The sequence below is a fragment of the Chiloscyllium plagiosum genome, unplaced genomic scaffold (genome assembly GCF_037043375.1).
Source record: "Chiloscyllium plagiosum isolate Xiang-an unplaced genomic scaffold, Cpla_swu_hap1 HiC_scaffold_5, whole genome shotgun sequence".
Taxonomy (NCBI): Eukaryota; Metazoa; Chordata; class Chondrichthyes; order Orectolobiformes; family Hemiscylliidae; genus Chiloscyllium; species Chiloscyllium plagiosum.
The window spans coordinates 134,271,103-134,287,354 of record NW_028270143.1 but is presented as its reverse complement, the minus strand read 5'-3'; the positions used below and the strand labels follow the sequence as shown (position 1 = coordinate 134,287,354).

General features: G+C 50.4%; 3 protein-coding genes across 4 annotated transcripts in view; 1 reads left to right on the top strand and 2 right to left on the bottom strand.

Moving 5' to 3' along the window:
• The window catches only part of LOC148150037 (uncharacterized), a 266,280-nt gene that overhangs the window by 208,740 nt on the left and 41,288 nt on the right, over positions 1-16,252 (bottom strand). The gene's annotated exons all lie outside the window — the stretch shown is intronic.
• Positions 1-16,252, bottom strand: part of LOC148150038 (uncharacterized) — a 137,630-nt gene that overhangs the window by 80,109 nt on the left and 41,269 nt on the right. The gene's annotated exons all lie outside the window — the stretch shown is intronic.
• LOC122550217 (uncharacterized) overlaps positions 9,308-16,252 on the top strand; it is a 190,673-nt gene continuing 183,728 nt past the window's right edge. The window contains exon 1 of one of the 2 annotated variants that reach the window (XM_087987728.1): positions 9,308-9,426. The gene's annotated coding sequence lies outside the window, so the exon portion shown is untranslated. Of the gene's footprint in view, positions 9,427-11,322; positions 11,420-16,252 lie in introns of those variants that run through there. The other variant, XM_087987729.1, reaches the window with a different exon arrangement.

Sequence of the window (16,252 nt, the reverse complement as noted above, 5' to 3'; positions counted from 1 at the left end):
TGCAGGGGTACAGGAGTGCAGGGGTACATGAATGCAGGAGTGCAAGGGTACAGGAGTGCAGGAGTCCAGGAGTACAGGAGTGCAGGAGTGCAGGGGTACAGGAGTGCAGGGGTACAGAGGTGCAGGGGTACAGGAGTGCAGGGGTACAGAAGTGCAGGGGTACAGGAGTGCAGGGGTACAGGAGTGCAGGGGTACGGGAGTGCAGGGGTACGGGCGAGCAGGGGTACGGGAGTGCAGGGGTACGGGAGGGCAGGGGTACGGGAGTGCAGGGGTACAGGAGTGCAGGGGTGCAGGGGTACAGGAGTGCAGGGGTACGGGAGTGCAGGGGTACAGGAGTGCAGGGGTACGGGAGTGCAGGGGTACAGGAGTGCAGGGGTACAGGAGTGCAGGGGTACGGGAGTGCAAGGGTACAGGAGTGCAGGGGTGCAGGAGTGCAGGGGTACGGGAGTGCAGGGGTACAGGAGTGCAGGGGTGCAGGGGTACAGGAGTGCAGGGGTACGGGAGTGCAGGGGTACAGGAGTGCAGGGGTACGGGAGTGCAGGTGTACAGGAGTGCAGGGGTACAGGAGGGCAGGGGTACAGGAGTGCAGGGGTACAGGAGTGCAGGAGTCCAGGAGTGCAGGAGTGCAGGAGTGCAGGGGTACAGGAGTGCAGGGGTACGGGAATGCAGGGGTACAGGAGGGCAGGGGTACAGGAGTGCAGGAGTGCAGGGGTACAGGAGGGCAGGGGTACAGGAGTGCAGGAGTGCAGGGGTACAGGAGTGCAGGAGTGCAGGAGTACAGGAGTGCAGGGGTACGGGAGTGCAGGGGTACGGGAGTGCAGGGGTACGGGAGTGCAGGGGTACGGGAGTGCAGGGGTACGGGAGTGCAGGGGTACAGGAATGCAGGAGTGCAGGGGTACAGGAGTGCAGGAGTCCAGGAGTACAGGAGTGCAGGAGTGCAGGGGTACAGGAGTGCAGGGGTACAGGAGTGCAGGGGTACAGGAGTGCAGGGCTACAGGAGTACTGGAGTGCAAGAATACAGGAGTACAGCAGTGCAAGAGTGCAGGAATACAGGAGTGCAAACTACAGGAGTGCAAGAGTGCAGGAGAGCAGGAATACAGGAGAGCAGGAATACAGGAGTGCAGGTGTACAGGAGTGCAGGTGTACAGGAGTGCACGTGTACAGGAGTGCATGAGCGTAGACGTACAGGAGTGCATGAATAGAGGAGTGCATGAGTACAGGAGTGCAAGAGTATATAGTGCAAGAGTACAGGAGTGCTGGAGTACAGGAATGCAAGAATACACGAGTACAGGAATGCAGGAGTACAGGAGTGAAGGAGTCCAGGACTACAGCGCTGCAGGAGTACAGGAGAGCAGGAATGCAGGACTGCAAGAGTATATAGTGAAGAGTACAGGAGTACAGAAGTGCAGGAGTACAGGAGTGCAAGAATACAGGAGTACAGCAGTGCAAGAGCGCAGGAATACAGGAGTGCAAGACTACAGGAGTGCAGGAGTACAGGAGTGCAGGTGTACAGGAGTGCATGAGCATAGGAGTACAGGAGTGCATAAATAGAGGAGTGCAAGAGTGCAGGAGAGTAGGAATACAGGAGTGCAGGAGTACAGAAGAGCAGGAATACTGGAGTGCAGGTGTACAGGAGTGCATGAGCATAGGAGTACAGGAGTGCATGAATAGAGGAGTGCATGAGTACAGGAGTGTAGGAGTATATAGTGCAAGTGTACAGGAGTGCTGGAGTACAGAAGTGCAGGAGTACAGGAGTGCAAGAATACACGAGTACAGGAATGCAGGAGTACAGGAGAGCAGGAATGCAGGACTGCAAGAGTACAGGAGTGCTGGAGTACAGGATGCAGGAATACAGGAGTGTAGCAGTACAGGAGTGCGGGAATGCAGGAATGCAAGACTGCAAGAGTACAGGAGTGGAGGAGTACAGGAGTATAGGAGTGCAGGAATAAAGGAGTGCAAGAGTACAGGATTACAGGTGTGCAGGACTACAGGGGTGCAGGAGTACGGAAGTGCAGGAATACAGGAGTGCAAGAGTATATAGTGCAAGAGTACAGGTGTACAGAAGTGCAGGAGTACAGGAGTGCAAGAATACAGGAGTGCAGGAGTACATGAGTGCAGCTGTACAGGAGTGCATGAGCATAGGAGTACAGGAGTGCATAAATAGGGGAGTGCATGAGTACAGGAGTGCAAGAGTATATAGTGCAAGTGTACAGGAGTGCTGGAGTACAGAAGTGCAGGAGTACAGGAGTGCAAGAATACACGAGTACAGGAATGCAGGAGTACAGGAGAGCAGGAATGCAGGACTGCAAGAGTATAGGAGTACAGGTGTACAGGATACAGGAATACAGGAGTGTAGGAGTACAGGAATGCAAGACTGCAAGAGTACAGGAGTGGAGGAGTACAGGAGTATAGGAGTGCAGGAATAAAGGAGTGCAAGAGTACAGGATTACTGGAGTGCAGGGGTACGGGATGCAGGAGTACGGGAGTGCACGAGTACAGGAGTACAGATGTATAGGAGTTCAGGCGTCCGGGACCGCAGGAGTACAGGAGTGCAGGAATACAGGAGTGCAGGAATAAAGGAGTGCATGAGTGCAGGAATACAGGAGTGCAGGAATACAGGAGTGCAGGAATACAGGAGTGCAGGAATACAGGAGTGCAGGAATGAAGGAGTACAGGAGAGGAGAGGTACAGGAGTGCATGAGCACAAGAGAGCAGGAATACAGGAGTGCAGGAGTAAAGGAGTGCATGAATGCAGGAACACAGGAGTGCAGGAGTACAGGAGTGAAGGAGTACAGGACTACAGGGGTGCAGGACTACAGGGGTGCAGGAGTACAGGAGAGCAGGAATGCAGGACTGCAAGAGTATATAGTGAAGAGTACAGGATAACAGAAGTGCAGGAGTACAGGAGTGCAAGAATACAGGAGTACAGCAGTGCAAGAGCGCAGGAATACAGGAGTGCAAGCCTACAGGAGTGCAGGAGTACAGGAGTGCAGGTGTACAGGAGTGCATGAGCATAGGAGTACAGGAGTGCATGAATAGAGGAGTGCATGAGTACAGGAGTGCAGGAGTATATAGTGCAAGTGTACAGGAGTGCTGGAGTACAGAAGTGCAGGAGTACACGAGTGTAAGAATACACGAGTGTGGAATGCAGGAGTACAGGAGAGCAGGAATGCAGGACTGCAAGAGTACAGGAGTGCAGGAGTACAGGATTACAGGAGTGCAGGCTGCAAGAGTACAGGAGTACAGGTGTACAGGATACAGGAATACAGGAGTGTAGGAGTACAAGAGTGCGGGAATGCAGGAATGCAAGACTGCAAGAGTACAGGAGTGGAGGAGTACAGGAGTACAGGAGTGCAGGAATAAAGGAGTGCAAGAGTACAGGATTACTGGAGTGCAGGGGTACGGGATGCAGGAGTACGGGAGTGCACGAGTACAGGAGTACAGATGTATAGGAGTGCAGGCGTCCGGGACCGGAGGGGTACAGGAGTGCAGGAATACAGGAGTGCAAGAGTACAGGATTACAGGAATGAAGGAGTACAGGAGAGGAGAGGGACAGGAGTGCATGAGCACAGGAGAGCAGGAATACAGGAGTGCAGGAATAAAGGACTGCATGAGTGCAGGAATACAGGAGTGCAGGAATACAGGAGTGCAGGAATATAGGAGTGCAGGAATGAAGGAGTACAGGAGAGGAGAGGTACAGGAGTGCATGAGCACAAGAGAGCAGGAATACAGGAGTGCAGGAATACAGGAGTACAGGAATACAGGAGTGCAAGAGTACAGGATTACAGGAATGAAGGAGTACAGGAGAGGAGAGGTACAGGAGTGCATGAGCACAAGAGAGCAGGAATACAGGAATGCAGGAGTAAAGGAGTGCATGAATGCAGGAACACAGGAGTGCAGGAGTACAGGAGTGCAGGAATACAGGAGTGCAGGGGTACAGGAGTGCAGGAGTACAGGAGTGCAGGGGTACAGGAGTGCAGGAGTACCGGAGTGCAGGGGTACCGGAGTGCAGGGGTACCGGAGTGCAGGGGTACCGGAGTGCAGGGGTACCGGAGTGCAGGAGTAAGGGAGTGCAAGAGTAAGGGAGTGCAGGAATACGGGAGTGCAGGAATACGGGAGTGCAGGGGTACAGGATCGCAGGAGTACAGGAATACGGGAGTGCAGGGGTACAGGATCGCAGGAGTACAGGAATACGGGCGTGCAGGGGTACAGGAGCGCAGGAGTACAGGAATACAGGAGTGCATGGGTACAGGAGTGCAGGAGTATGGGAGGGCTGAAATATAGGAGTGCAGGAATACAGGAGTGTAGGAGTGAAGGAGTACAGGACTACAGGAGTGCAGGAGTACAGGAACGAAGGGGAACAGGAATACAGGGGTGCAGGAATACAGGAGTGCAGGAGTGCATGAGTACAGGAGTACAAGAGTACAGGAACGAAGGAGTACAGCAATACAGGAGTGCAGGTGTTCAGGGGCGCAGGAATACAGGAATGAAGGAGTACAGGAGTGCATGAGTACAGGTGTGCAGGAGTACAGGCGTGCAGGAGTGAAGGAGTACAGGAGCACAGGGGTGCAGGAATACAGGAATGCAAGACTACAGGAGCGCAGGAATACAGGAGTGCGGGAATACAGGAGAGCAGGAGTGCAAGAGTACAGGAGTGCAGGAGTACAGGAGAGCAGGAGTGCAGGAGGACAGGAGAGCAGGAATACAGGAGTGCAGGAGTACAGGAGTGCCAGTGTACAGGAGTGCGGGAGTGCAGGACTACAGGAGTGCAGGTGTACAGGAGTATATGAATAGAGTAGTGCATGAGTACAAGAGTGCAAGAGTACATAGTGCAAGAGTACAGGCACGCTGGAGTACAGAAGTGCAGGAGTACAAGAATACAGGAGTACAGGAGTGCAGGAGGACAAGAATACAGGAGTACAGGAGTGCAAGAGTACAGGAACGAAGGGGAACAGGAATACAGGAGTGCAGGAATACAGGAGTGCAGGAGTGCATGAGCACAGGAGTACAGGAACGAAGGAGTACAGCAATACAGGGGTACAGGTGTTCAGGGGCGCAGGAATACAGGAATGAAGGAGTACAGGAGTGCATGAGTACAGGTGTGCAGGAGTACAGGCGTGCAGGAGTGCAGGAGTGAAGGAGTACAGGAGCACAGGAGTGCAGGAATACAGGAATGATGGAGTACAGGACTACAGGGGTGCAGGAATACAGGAATGCAAGACTACAGGAGCGCAGGAATACAGGAGTGCGGGAATACAGGAGAGCAGGAGTGCAAGAGTACAGGAGTGCAGGAGTACAGGAGAGCAGGAGTGCAGGAGTACAGGAGAGCAGGAGTGCAAGAGGACAGGAGAGCAGGAATACAGGAGTGCAGGACTACAGGAGTGCAGGAATGCAGGAGGACAGGAATGCAGGAGTACAGGAATGCAGGAGTACAGGAATGCAGGAGTGCAGGAATAAAGGAATGCAAGAGTACAGGATTACAGGAGTGCAGGAGTATAGGAGAGCAGGAATGCCGGAGTACAGGAGTGCAGGGGTACAGGAGTGCATGAGCACAGGAGTACAGCAGTGCATGAGTACAGGAGTGCAAGAGTACAGGAGTGCAAGAGAACAGGAGTGCAAGAGAACAGGAGTGCAAGAGTGCAGGCGTGCAGGAGTACGGGAGTACAGGAGTGCATGAGTGCAGGAGTACTGGAGTGCAGGAATACAGGAGACCAGGAATACAGGAGTGCAAGAGTACAGGAGTGCAAGAGTACAGGAATACTGGAGTACAGCAGTACGGGAGAGCAGGAATACAGGAGTGCAGGAGTACAGGAGTGAAGGAGAACAGGATTACAGGAGTACAGGAGTACAGGAGTGCTTGAGTACAGGAATGTTAGCATACAGGGGTGAAGGAGTACAGGAGTGCAGGAATACAGGAGTGCAGGAGTGCTTTAGTGCAGGAGTGCATTAGTGCAGGAGCACATGAGAGCAGGAGTACAGGAGTGCAAGATTGCAGGAATACAGGATTGCAGGAGTACAGGACTGCAGGAGTGCAAGAGTACAGGAATGCAGAAGTACAGGAGTGCAAGAGTATGGGAGTGCAGGAATACGGGAGTGCAGGAATACGGGAGTGCAGGAATACGGGAGTGCAGGAGTACGGGAGTGCAGGAATACGGGAGTGCAGGAATACGGGAGTGCAGGAATACGGGAGTGCAGGGGTACAGGAGTGCTGAAATATAGGAGTGTAGGAATACAGGAGTGTAGGAATACAGGAGTGTAGGAATACAGGAGTGTAGGAATACAGGAGTGCAAGAATACAGGAGTGCAAGAAAACAGGAGTGAAGGAGTACAGTAGTACAGGAATACAGGAGTGCAAGAATACAGGAGTGCAAGAGTGCGTGAGTACAGGAGTGAAGGAGTACAGGAGTACAGGTGTGCAGGAGTACAGTAGTGCAGAAATACAGGAGTGCAAGAGCACAGGAGTGCAGGAATACAGGAGTGCAGGAGTGAAGGAGTACAGGAGTGCAGGAGTACAGGAGTGCAAGTGTGCAGGGACACAGGGGTGCAAGAGCACAGGAGTACAGGAATACAGGAGTGCAGGAGTGAAGGAGTACAGGAGTACAGGGGTGCAGGAGTGCTTGAGTACAGGAATGTTAGCATACAGGGGTGAAGGAGTACAGGAGTGCAGGAATACAGGAGTGCAGGAGTGCTTTAGTGCAGGAGTGCATTAGTGCAGGAGCACATGAGAGCAGGAGTACAGGAGTGCAAGATTGCAGGAATACAGGATTGCAGGAGTACAGGACTGCAGGAGTGCAAGAGTACAGGAATGCAGAAGTACAGGAGTGCAAGAGTATGGGAGTGCAGGAATACGGGAGTGCAGGAATACGGGAGTGCAGGAGTACGGGAGTGCAGGAGTACGGGAGTGCAGGAATACGGGAGTGCAGGAATACGGGAGTGCAGGAATACGGGAGTGCAGGGGTACAGGAGTGCTGAAATATAGGAGTGTAGGAATACAGGAGTGTAGGAATACAGGAGTGTAGGAATACAGGAGTGTAGGAATACAGGAGTGTAGGAATACAGGAGTGTAGGAATACAGGAGTGCAAGAATACAGGAGTGCAAGAAAACAGGAGTGAAGGAGTACAGTAGTACAGGAATACAGGAGTGCAAGAATACAGGAGTGCAAGAGTGCGTGAGTACAGGAGTGAAGGAGTACAGGAGTACAGGTGTGCAGGAGTACAGTAGTGCAGAAATACAGGAGTGCAAGAGCACAGGAGTGCAGGAATACAGGAGTGCAGGAGTGAAGGAGTACAGGAGTGCAGGAGTACAGGAGTGCAAGTGTGCAGGGACACAGGGGTGCAAGAGCACAGGAGTACAGGAATACAGGAGTGCAGGAGTGAAGGAGTACAGGAGTACAGGGGTGCAGGAATACAGGAATGACGGAGTACAGGAGCGCATGAGTACAGGAGTGTATGTGTACAGGAATGCAGGAGAACAGGAGTACAAGAGTACAGGAATGCTACAGTACAGGAGTGAAGGAGTACAGGAGTGAAGGAGTACAGGAGCGAAGGAATACATGAGTGCAAGAACACAGGAGTGCAGGAATACAGGAGTGCATTCGTGCAGGAGCACATGAGTACAGGAGCATATGAGTACAGGAGCGAAGGAGTACAGGGGTGCAGGAATACAGGAGTCCAGGAGTACAGGCATGCAAGAATACAGGAGTGCAGGAGTGCACGAGTACAGGAGTGCACAAGTACAGGAGTGCAGGAGTGCACGAGTACAGGGGTACAGAAGTACAGGAGTGCAGGAGTACAGCAGTGCAAGAGTACAGGAGTATAAGTGCAGGAGTGCTGGAGTACAGCAGTGCAGGAGTAGATTAGATTAGATTAGATTACTTACAGTGTGGAAACAGGCCCTTCGGCCCAACAAGTCCACACCGACCTGCCGAAGCGCAACCCACCCATACCCCTACATTTACCCCTTTAACCTAACACTACGGGCAATTTAGCATGGCCAATTCACCTGACCCGCACATCTTTGGACTGTGGGAGGAAACCGGAGCACCCGGAGGAAACCCACGCAGACACGGGGAAAATGTGCAAACTCCACACAGTCAGTCGCCTGAGTCGGGAATTGAACCCAGGTCTCTGGCGCTGTGAGGCAGCAGTGCTAACCACTGTGCCACCGTGCCGCCCGTACAGGAGTATAAGTGCAGGAGTGCTGGAGTACAGCAGTGCAGGAGTACAGGAGTATAAGTGCAGGAGTGCTGGAGTACAGCAGTGCAGGAGTACAGGAGTATAAGTGCTGGAGTGCTGGAGTACAGCAGTGCAGGAGTACAGGAGTATAAGTGCAGGAGTGCTGGAGTACAGCAGTGCAGGAGTACAGGAGTATAAGTGCAGGAGTGCTGGAGTACAGCAGTGCAGGAGTACAGCACCACAGCAGTGCAGAAGTGAAGGAGTGCACGAGTACAGGAGTACATGAGTACGGGATACAAGAGTACAGGAGTACAGTAGTGCAGGAGTACAGCAGTGCAGGAGTACAGGTGTGCAGGGATGCAGCAGTGCAGGGATGCAGCAGTGCAGGTGTACAGCACAACAGCAGTGCAGGAGTACAAGAGTACAGAAGTGTATTGCGTGGGCTGCACGGTGGCTCAGTGGTTAGCAATGCTGCCTCACAACAGTAGGGAGCCGAGTTCGGTTTCAGCCTCTGTGTGGAGTTTACACATTCTCCCTGTGTGTGTGTGCCTGGGTTTCCTCCCACAATCCAAAGATGTGCAGCTTTGGGTGGGTTAGCCATGCTAAATTGTCCATAGTGTTCAGGGATGTATAGGTTAGGTGCATTAGTCAGGGGTAAATGTACAGTAATAGTGTGGGGAAATGGGTTTGCGTGGGATACTAATCGGAGGGTCGGTGTGGAGTTGTTGGGCCGAAAGGCTGTTTCCACATTGTAGGGATTCTAAGGAGTACAGTGAATAGTGTATAATGTCAGCACACATGGTGCCATCTCAAGTACCATGATACCTGAGTGAGTATTTAAGTACAAAGTAGTAAGAGAGACGAGAATTAAAAAGTTGAGTGTTACTTCGTAGAATAGTAGAAAAATAAAGAAATCAGTAACGGTTTATAATCTTCCATAGTTTAAACTAGGAAAGTAGTGGAACACATTAAACGTCCTGTGTTATTTGATGGTCATTTGGTTATCTCGCTCTCCGAGAGACCCCAGCTGTCTGTTCGCAGCGTGGCTGCTCCCAATACCATCACTGCTGCTGAAACTGCTGCCTCTCTGATCTCCCCCAGTGCCTCAGGAACATGTCCAGGCAGGATCCAGCAGAAAGCTGCTTCAGATCTGATGTGTCTGTCATGCAGAAGGATTTGTTTATCATAACGATCGTAACTTTGGTCTTGGCAGCAGCAATTGTCTCGAAAGGCAAAGTGCACAGAGGAAAGGTAAGAAAATGCAAGCCAGGGATGGTGTGAGTGTCCAACTAAAAATGAACATCCGTTGGGATCTCACCGATGCTTCGTGAGAATCCTACTGCTCCACTTGTGAGAAACAAGCCACTGGAGGAGACCCCACAGACATGTTCTTTAATTGATCTAATTATAGACTCATCATCAGACAAGAACCTTATGTCCAACTCATCCGCACTGACCAGACAGCCCAATCTGACTTAGACCCATTTGCTTCTTAAAAGGTGGAGGGACATGCAACTTTCCAATGCAGAGGGACAGCTCCTATACCTAGGGAATTCTGAAAGATTATAATTAGGTAATCTACGATAATCCTCTGCTTCCTTTAACAGCCTTGGATGGAAAACATCGGGTCCCCCAGGGATTTCCTCACTTTTAAATTCCATTATTTTCCTTAATTCTTTGCAGTTCCTGTCCCCGATCCACGATTAATTTCCTTTGGGCTTCCGGCAAGTTATCCTCTGGTTTTACTGTAAATAGAATAATATAGCGCAGAACAAGCCCGTCAGCCCTCAATACTGAGGCAAAGTACTATCTGCCATTTCCCTTAAGTTTACAGACCAAAAAAGATGCTGGAATCCAAAGTAGACAAGCAGGAGACAGGAAGAACACAGCAAGCCAGGCCAGATCAACAGGCAGAGAAGTTGACATTTTGGGTATAACCCTTCTGCAGGACTGGGGGTGTGGGTAGGGGGTGCTACACATGACAAATCCCAGTTTGCAGTCATTAATGGGTCGATGCTGGTCCTGACCACCCTTTTTGGAACTGTAAATATGATTAGATTACTTGATTAGATTACTTACAGTATGGAAACACACCCTTCAGCCCAACAAGCCCACACTGACTTTCCGAAGAGCAACTCACCCAGACCCATTCCCCTACATTTACCCCTTCACCTAACCCTACGGGCAATTTAGCATGGCCAATTCACCTAACCTGAACATTTTTGGACTGTGGGAGGAAACCGGAGCACACCCACACAGACATGGGGAGAATGTGCAAACTCCACACAGACAGTTATCTGAGGTGGGAATTGAACCTGGGTCTCTGGCGCTGTGAGGCAGCAGTGCTAACCACTGATTTTTGAAGTCCCTGGTAAGTTTCCTTCCATTGTCCAGCTTAATAGCAGCTCTAAGCTGCTTTGTAGCTCTGTGCTGGTCTCTATCTTTCCCACTCAGCAGGATCGATGCTGGAGTTTGTATTTTTACACTTTTACTTTTACACAGCCCCTTATCTCTTTCATTGTCCATGGCTGTTTTTTCCTGTGAAGTGGATCTTTTCCCTCTCACAGATGGAAATTGGCTTTGTATGGTGGTCAATGTTTCTTTAAACATTCAGCTGTCTTACACATTAGCACATTGTTGTCTAGTTTCTCCATAAACCAAGTTTAGACAACTCCAACTGGATTGCTTTGAATGTAATTGCCTGGAGTCAAATCACTACAAAAACAAGTTGGTGCCAATGCAAAACAGTCCCAATTTTATGAGGAAACAAGTTACAACAACACTTAATATTCAGTTAAAATTCACACAACATCAGGTTCTAGTCCAACACATTTATTTGGAAGCACTAGCTTTCGAAACACTGCTCCTTCATCAGCTGGTTGTGTGAGGAGCGGTGCTTCGAAAGCTAGTGCTTCCAAATAAACCAGTTGGACTATAACCTGGTGTTGTGTGATTTTTAACTTTGTCCACCCCAGTGCAACACCAGCACCTCCACATCATTTAATACTAAACATACTATCTCTAATCCTACTTGGAACCTCAGGTTTACAATGTTTCCCAAGTCTGTTGTAGACTTACGCAGTCGCTTTGTCTCTCTCTCTCTCTCTCTCTGGCTCTGTCTCTGGGTCTGCAAAGCTGCTTTCTCTCTTCCTCTCTCTTCCTCTGGATGGTCAGCTGCTTTCTGCCTCTTGCCACTCTGGTCACTTCGGAAGGCCTCCAGAAGATTCAAAAGGGTGGTCTGCAGGTGATTCCTGTTTTTATACCTTTTTGGGTGGTTTTCTGGAAATTCCTATAGTTCGAGCAAATCAGGGAGATTCATTGAATAGTTTGTAACATTGTCAATCATTTGGACGATACGCTACTCTATTTTTCTTCTGTCTGGGCTAAGTTGTTGGGGGTGTCTCTCCAGGATAACTGTTACCTTTTACATTATGCTCACATCATTAGCGCCTGGCTGCTGTGTTTGTGCTGTATCTGGTGTATGGGTTTTGCAATTTCAGAGTTTTACACCCAGCATCCCTTGCTGTTTGGCCAAGTTAGCAATCTATCTGCGTTTTAGCTTTCAGGAGGCTGCTACATAGCCTCCCTTTTGTATGGAAATAATCTTATGCAAATGAAGTTCAAACCTAATTGTAAAAGTTGGTTATGTTTATTGTCAGGGGATCCTATGTGTTCTTGTCAAAGCCACTGTTTACACTGGTTAAGCCTACCGTATAACTATATGTACAAAAACGGAAAACTCCTGTCACGATAATCCATTCAAGATTGATGTGTATAGACAATATTTAGTCATCAGAACAAATAGAAGTGATAATATTGACAATCCCGGGAGCTCCATCCGCCTTAAAACCCCAGTATGGATGCACCATATTATTCATAGTGAGAGTGCAGATCTCTGCAGGGCGGCACGATGGCACAGTGGTTAGCACTGCTGCCTCACAGTGCTAGAGACCTGGGTTCAATTCCTGCCTCAGGCAACTGTCTATGTGGAATTTGTACATTCTCCCCATGTCTACATGGGTTTTCTCCCACAATCCAAAAATGTGCAGGTTAGGTGAATTGGCCATGCTAAATTGCCTGTTGTGCTAGATGTAGGGAAATGGGTCTGGGTGGGTTGCTCTTCAGAGGGTCGGTGTGGACTTGTTGATCTGAAATAATCTGATCTAATCTCTTCAACCTGTAATCTTAACAGAGTCATAGAGGTGTACAGCACAGAAACATACCCTTCAGTCCAACCTGTCCATGCCGACCAGATATCCCAACCTAATCTAGTCGCACCGGGCCCATATCCCTCTAAACCCATCCAGATGCCTTTTCAATGTTGTAATTGTACCAGCCTCCACCACTTCCTCTGGCAGCTCATTCCATACACATTGCACCCTCTGTGTGAAAAAGGTTGCCTCATAGGTCTCTTTTATATCTTTACCCTCTCACCCTAAACCTATGCCCTCTAGTTCTGGTCTCCCCGACCCCAGGGAAAAGACCTTGTTTATTTACCCTATCCATGCCCCTCATGATTTTATAAACCACTATAAGATCACCCCTCAGCCTCCGACGCTCCAGGAAAAACAGCTCCACCCTATTCAGCCTCTCCCTATAGCTCAAATCCTCCAACCCTCACAATCCTTCTGATAGGAAAGAGACCAGAATTGGACGCAATATTACAAAAGTGGCCTAACTAATATCCTGGAAAAGCGCAGCAGGTCAGGCAGCATCCAAGGAGCAGGAGTTTCGGGCATGAGCCCTTCTTCAGGAATGAGGAAAATATGTCCAGCAGGCTAAGATAAAAGGTAGGGAGGAGGGAGGAGGGACCACCCCATGGCTCAACACTTCAACTCCCCCTCCCACTCCACCAAAGACATGCAGGTCCTTGGACTCCTCCATCGCCAGACCATTGCAACATGACGGCTGGAGGAAGAGCGCCTCATCTTCCGCCTAGGAACCCTCCAACCACAAGGGATGAACTCAGATTTCTCCAGTTTCCTCATTTCCCCTCCCCCCCACCTTGTCTCAGTCAAATCCCTCGAACTCAGCACCGCCTTCCTAACCTTCTTCCTGACCTCTCCGCCCCCACCTCCACTCCGGCCTATCACCCTCACCTTGACCTCCTTCCACCTATCGCATTTCCAATGCCCCTCCCCCAAGTCCCTCCTCCCTACCTTTTATCTTAGCCTGCTGGACACACTTTCCTCATTCCTGAAGAAGGGCTCATGCCCGAAACGTCGATTCTCCTGCTCCTTGGATGCTGCCTGACCTGCTGCGCTTTTCCAGCAACACATTTTCAGCATAAATCAAAGGTAGACTTTTATTCATGAACTTTAATGTTCCGTTTCAGAAATGGATAATAAAATAAGACTTGAGTACATTAAAATCCACTCATCATTTGTATTTCTGATATTCTAAAGTAATAAAGCTAGTTTTGAATATTATATAAAGATTTAAGAAAACTCATGTTGCATTTCAATTGGTACAAAGCAATTCAGTCCATAAATTGTCATTTTATATTTTTAAACTTTGTCACAATAGGTATAAAATGTTCCTTCAGAACAGCATTAGTTGAGGATAGTTACATTAGTGAGAAAGATCCTGAGGTGGTTGTTGTGATTGTAACAAGGTCAGGGAGAAAGTGAGGACTACGGATGCTGGAGGCCAAAGTTGAAGAGTGTGGCAGATGAAGGGCTGATGCTCCAAACGCTGACTCTCCTGCTCCTCAGATGCTGCCTGACTGGCTGTGCTTTTCCAGTGCCAAACTTCTGTCTTGTACCAGGGTCAGACAGAGGGATTTCATCCAACATGAGATCCCTGATTGAAGCTGTTCATCTGTTCCAATCAGGAATGCTGTGGTTCGCTGATATAAACAGGCGGTTTAATATCTCTTCAGTTTAGGGGACTGCCTCTGTGCTGGATGGTGCTATGGTCAGTGTGTTACTGTTAGTTTCTGCACTTCTTTTTGGAGGGGGGAAAAAAACCTGATTCCTGAACTGGCTGAATTATTTGGCTAGTTTGTTAACTGGCATTCCTTTTAGTGAGGACTGATTGTTAAACTCCTGATGCACATAATGTGTTTCAGGTGTAACTCAGTTCTCATTAGGGGGTTGTTGTTTCACTGGTTGGTTACAGCCTGTGTGTTACTCTTTTCTCTTTTTACTCTTTTTGAGAAAAGGATAATGTTAATTTTGTGGCAGGGCTTAGCCCTTGGACTCTAGTTTCCTTTGTTTTTTCTGTAAGTGGCTTCACTGTTTTTTGGTGTTTGAACTGAGCCTTTGTGGACGACATACATTTTACCAGAGGAGCTGTTCCTGTGGTGAGGCCTAGCCCTGGGACTGGGCCTCTGAAGATTGAACACCTGTGTGTGTGCTGGGAGGTGAGCACTTGCTGTATCCTGGAGTTTGGGAGAAGACCTTTCCTTCAGGAGTGGACCAAACCCCTGAGGGTTAACTGCATCTTTACAATATACTGTGTTCCTGTGAGTGGGTCTGGTTTTCCAAGGCTGGGCCAGGACTCCATGGAGACTGATCACCTGTGGGGTGTGCATTTGCTGCCTTCAGGCGTGAACTCTGCAGTTTGGAGTGGCTCCATTTTGGACAATGCACCTCAAACTGGAGTGGACTCCATTTCTGGGAATGGACTCCATATCTCTCCGCCTGCTCCTGCCCCACCGAACTCATCTCCGCATACCTTGACACCGTCCTGTCCCCCTTAGTCCAAGAACTCCCCACCTACGTTCGGGACACCACCCATGCCCTCCACCTGCTCCATGATTTTCGCTTCCCCGGTCCCCAACGCCTTATTTTCACCATGGACATCCAGTCCCTGTACACCTCCATCCCCCATCACGAAGGACTCAAAGCCCTCCGCTTCTTTCTTTCCCGCCGTACCGACCAGTACCCTTCCACAGACACCCTCCTTCGACTGACTGAACTGGTCCTCACCCTGAACAACTTCTCTTTCCAATCCTCCCACTTCCTCCAATCCTCCCACTTCCTCCAAACGAAAGGAGTAGCCATGGGCACCCGCATGGGCCCCAGCTGTGTCTGCCTCTTCGTAGGATATGTGGAACAATCCATCTTCCGCAACTACACTGGCCCCACCCCCCACCTTTTCCTCCGCTACATCGATGACTGTATCGGCGCCGCCTCGTGCTCCCATGAGGAGGTTGAACAGTTCATCCACTTCACCAACACCTTCCACCCTGACCTCAAATTCACCTGGACAGTCTCAGATTCCTCCCTCCCCTTCCTCGACCTTTCTATTTCTATCTCAGGCGACCGAATCAACACGGACATCTACTACAAACCGACCGACTCCCACAGCTACCTGGACTACACCTCCTCCCATCCTGCCCCCTGTAAAAACGCTATCCCATTCTCCCAATTCCTTCGACTCCGCCGCATCTGCTCCCAGGAGGACCAGTTCCAAAAACGCACATCCCAGATGGCCTCCTTCTTCAAGGACCGCAATTTCCCCCCCGACGTGGTCGACGATGCCCTCCACCGCATCTCTCCCACTTCCCGATCCTCCGCCCTTGAACCCTGCCCCTCCAACCGCCACCAGGACAGAACCCCACTGGTCCTCACCTACCACCCCACCAATCTCCATGTACAGCGCATCATCCGCCGTCATTTCCGCCACCTCCAAACGGACCCCACCACCAAGGATATATTTCCCTCCCCTCCCCTATCAGCATTCCGTAAAGACCACTCACTCCGTGACTCCCTCGTCAGATCCACACCCCCCACCAACCCAACCTCCACTCCCGGCACCTTCCCCTGCAACCGTAGGAGGTGCAAGACTTGCGCCCACACCTCCCCCCTCACCTCCCTCCAAGGCCCCAAAGGAAACTTCCATATACGCCACAGATTCACCTGTACCTCCACACATATCATCTATTGCATCCTTTGCACCCGATGTGGCCTCCTCTATATTGGGGAGACGGGCCGCCTACTTGCGGAGCGTTTCAGGGAACACCTCTGGGACACCCGGACCAATCAACCCAACCACCCTGTAGCTCAACATTTCAATTCCCCCTCCCACTCCACCAAGGATATGCAGGTCTTTGGACTCCTCCATCGTCAGA